Genomic DNA, 4,789 nt, shown 5'->3' on the forward strand with positions numbered 1-4,789 from the left:
GCACTTATGTACAGATGCACAATTCCACTTACCTCCTGCTCTCCTGCAGGCTTTTCCTTCTAATTGCAGAGCCAGGGAATGAAAGCATCTGTAGTGTTGTGGGAAAAAACGTGGTCCTGTGCTCTCGGGGAAGCTGAGATCCAGTGTGAGCTTTAGGATGGATGGATGCGCCCGGTTTCTGCAGCTTTAGCTGCCGTGCTGGTAGGGGTCATTATCCCAGGGATAATGTAGCGGAAAGGCCAGAAGCACACGTAGGGAATCCACGCTGTTCAGATGGGTGAGCTGAAGAACAAGCTTGCCCAGGATACCGGACTCTTTAAAACTCTTTCTGGTGACAGAAATCATGCAGGGTCACTCGAACATTTTCACACGATTTGATGGGACAAAGCCGTGTCTTCAACCACAGTTGACCTGCATTCCTAGATACTTTGCACTGGCCTTCAGTAATAACTTCTGAAAAGTGATCCAAATATGTTTGATGACCAACCTTTAAATCCTCTGCAAATGTTGTACTCCGAGATTTTTACTTCCCCACCTCTGATTAATTGGTGTGATCAGATCATTGCAAAGTGCCTGGATCACTGTGGAAATTTAATGTGAAGTGCCAAGGAGTGCCAAGTGTCTTTTGCAACTGCCCTGCTGCCAGATTAACAAGACAAAGATTGCTTTGGCTGCCTCAAATAGTGCCCTAGGGTATAATCTATCAAGTCTTTATCTCTAAGAGGTGTTGTTTCGGGTTATCCTCAATGAATAATGAATTTGGAAATTCTTTGTCATTATCAGTTATGCAAGAACTGCACTCTGCTTTTTCTCTAGGTTGTTCTTTTCTTCCTAATTATCAATTTTATCATCTGCGATTACACCTGGAAAGCAAGCAAAAGTAAACGTTCTTAAATCTGGCAATAATCCACAATCTTTCCCCCGAGATCTTAACTTTTTTTGCACTTCTTTGCACTTCCCTCTTCATGCAATTAATTATTTCCTCTTTGTTACTATTTTCTAGTGCTCCTGGGAAGAGTGGAAGGAAAGGGAGGAGTGCAGAACAAGCACCAGTTTTTTTCTATTTCAGATCATTCCCCTTTCCAGCTTAGTCTAAAATCCTGTTGCATTTCTCACAGATGTTTACCCATTAGCTTAAAGTAAACAGAATTCCTTTCATCGATTTCATTCCTCTTCCTTTTCCTCTTCCTTGTTCCTGTGTCACCCTTGCTATTTTTTTTTGGCACAGGGGAGGAAGCTAATCCTTCCTATTGCTTGTGCCTGGTTTTCAGCTTTGCTTGGGACATCTTCGCTGCATGCAGTTCAAAGCTGAATCACTAATTAAAATTAAGCTCTTGAAGTAAATTTGAAATTACTTTAAAAAAAAAGTAAATTTTAATTAATCTCCAAGTTCATTCAGACTCTTTTATTAGATGGTACTGCACACGTAGTAAATTTTCAAGCAGCTCATATTTTGTGTTTTCTCCCCACTGAGGGCTTCACACCTATGCAGGAGTAAGTCCTTGTTCCCAATTAAATCCAGAAAAGCTCTCTACTATGGTGCTTTGTGATCTGTCTTGAAATGTCCAGCCTCTGGGATGTTAGCCCAAATGTGACAGCAAGCAAGTGCAGAGTCACTGTCTGCACAGTCCAGGAATTAGAAGACAAAACTTCTGGGTTTGGGCATCAAAGTTTCAAGAGGTCTGGACTATCTTCCTTGACATGAGGACAGGATCATAAAATCATTTAAGTAGGAAAAGACCTTTGAGTCCAATCATTAACCCAGCACTCTCTAATCCACCACTAAACCACATCCCTAAGGGCCAGATCTATGTATTTTTAAAGTATCTCCAGGGATAGTGACTCACCACTTCCCTGGGCAGCCTGTTCCAATGCTTCTTTAGTGAAGAAATTTTTCCTAATATCCAATTCAAACCTCCCCTGATGCAACTTGAGGCCATTTCCTCTTGTCCTGTCACTTGGGAGAACAGACTGACCATGCACCTGGCTACAATCTCCTTTCAGGCAGTTGTAGGGGCCTCACCTGAGGCTCCTTTTCTCCAGGTTAAATAACCCCAGCTCTCACAGCTGCTTCTCATTAGACTTGTGTTCCACACCTTTCACCAGCTCCAGTGCCCTTCTCAGGACTTGCTCCAGCACCTCAACGTCTTTCTAGAGGTGAGGGGCTCAGAACTGGACATGAACTTGAGGTGTGGCTGTGGAGAACAGATGTGGAGGAACTGGAAGGAAGATAGGACTTCTGGCAAGTGTCAGACTTGGAGAGTATGCCTTGTAGCCAGCTACCTCAGGCTTTTATTGTGATTTTCACAATACAGGAACTTTGTTAATTAGAAAAAGGACAAAGTCATATGATTGCATTATGTTCCTCTTCTCTTAAAGGTGAGCATCTATTCTTCACAAATGCACTGATCAGTTATAAAATTTTGCCCAAAAGGTAAAAACAAAATCCCCCAAACCAAACCCACCAGAAACCCTAGTACATAACTTTCCTGAAACAAGAGAGGACTTTTGGATATATAGGATTAGCAGTTATGTGGAATGACAATTTTGGGAGACAAACAACCAAAGATTGGAAACATGGAAGACTGAGGATTTTGTTTTAAAGTAAGATATGCTTGAAGGAGATGAAAATAGGAGTGCATAAGGACAGAATTACATCACCTAACAGTGCTTGCTGAGGTGCACACATCTTGGTTTTCTTTGACCCCTCTGACATAGAAATATGGCAGTATTGGAGAAAGAACCTCTTACTACTGCACTAATTAAGATTGCAAAGACAGTATTTCTGAATTCTGTGTGAGTTAGATCATAAGACTAGAAACCTTACTGATATGTGAAGTAATAATTTGTCCAGATAAATAAGCCAGAACCTCTGAGATTATGTCCCAGTAGCTGTAGTCTGCCTGAACTCTAACAGGTAAGGTCACACAAGGCAGCCAGGGAGCAGCAAGGCTGGCTAGTTAGGGCTCTACATCAGCCGGGCTTCTTGCTTTATCCTTTATTTTCCTCTCTCTTTCTCTTGCTGAACTTCTGGCTGCACTCTTAGCCCTCTTGCAGAGCTCACTTGCCCATGTTTCTGAGAAGCCTTCAGGCAATTTTGTGCAGGGTTAGTGGTGAAAAACAGGTAACTGAATCTCGGTAAGATTTATGTGAAAGGGCAGCTTTATGGTTTAAGTGAAGTGCCATTAAAGGATTCACTCTCTCTGACAGAGTCCTGTGAAAGTAAGTTTGTCAGTGGTGCTGTTGATTGAGTAAGTTTGCCTGAGTTGGACTTCCTTGGATCAGTTTATCCCTCAGCAGCCTGGTGGGATGGCTGCATGGATAGAAATGCATAAAAAACTCTGAGCAAGGTGGCTATTATGTTCATGCAGTGTGAATTAACTTATTAGTATTTAATAAGCTTAATGCATTGTTTTTCCCCCTCCAATTCACCTTTATTTCAGAGAACTCCAAATAAAGAACAAAGATTTTTTCATTTTCCATCAGCAGTGACCTCTTAGGGTACAAGATTCAAGGAATGTTCTTGGCTTCTGTGTTAAAGAAGCATTCATTTCTTCATGCCAGTTAAAGAATACCAGTCCCACAAATTTAGAAATCAGTTTGGATGTCCTTGTAAATTTGTCAGTATGTTCCTTTTTATTTGTTTGAAGTCTCAAAATAATTGTTCTTTGATGTTTTTAGGGAATCTGAAAACAAGAAGGTGGTAATATTTTTTGCCCTTTTTATTTATTTTTTTAAAAGTTATGTTAAAAACTAAAAGCACTAATTTTCTTATATCCTGTTTTCTAAACAGAGGTGTGCCAGATTTTTTTCCTTCATTTTTAATTAAAAAAGTTTTAAATATGTATTTAAATATAGAGTGCTTTTAAGGGTGAATTTACTGATAGTTTCTGCCAAAGTGTTCTGCAAAAGAGGATTTAGAACAGGACAGAAGATCCTTGTTTTAGTAATCTTTCTGGTTTCTCTGTTCAGTTTAGGCTTTTTGTAGATTTTTCTCAAGAGTGTTTACTGAAAATACAGCATCTTAAGCCAGAGCTAAGAGAGGAGTACTTGGGTTCCTGTGACTTGAATAACCTTTCCCAGAAACATACATGTATTCTGGTTTTTGGAAGCTGCATCTGGCTCAGGAAGCCACCTCCACAGATGGAAGTAGCTGGAGATGGCTAAGTGTGGGGGGAATTGCCATGGAAGCTTACCTGCTCCTCCAAGCCACCTGCTTATAGCTGTGTTGGAAACTTGCTACTGGGCTGTTGTCTGACCCAGCATGGCCTGCCCTATCTACTGCCTGATGGCCTGGATTTCCCTGAATGTGGAGCACAGGGTTTGCTCTCCAGCACTGTTTCCACAGGGACTCATGGGTGAGGGTTGCTGCAATGGCACGTCCCTGGCATCCAGCTGGAAATCTGCTTTCTTGAGAGCCATCCGCTAAGGTGTGGATGTGTAAGGCTCAGTTGCTGGTAATTAATTTTGCCCAGTCTTCAAAGGGGAAAATGATTGAATTACTTTGGTAGCTTCAGTCTATCAAGAGAAAAGATGTGACAGAAGCATCTCATGGCACATTCCACTGCCAATGTACCCTCCAAATCTAATCATTACAAATAGGGTTTGACTCAAGCACCAAGAGAATACTTTTACGAGCTTGGTCTGCAACCTTGAAATGTCAACAGAGAAACTTGAACTCTTGTGCTTAGTTTTTCTCACCTGTGTCCTGAAGGTTTCAGATACTATTTCATACTTAAGGCATAGAGTGCTGGGCCTGTGGAAGATGCAGGCCAAGACTGAGAGGTCT

This window comes from Agelaius phoeniceus, chromosome 3 (assembly GCF_051311805.1).
Source record: "Agelaius phoeniceus isolate bAgePho1 chromosome 3, bAgePho1.hap1, whole genome shotgun sequence".
Taxonomy (NCBI): Eukaryota; Metazoa; Chordata; class Aves; order Passeriformes; family Icteridae; genus Agelaius; species Agelaius phoeniceus.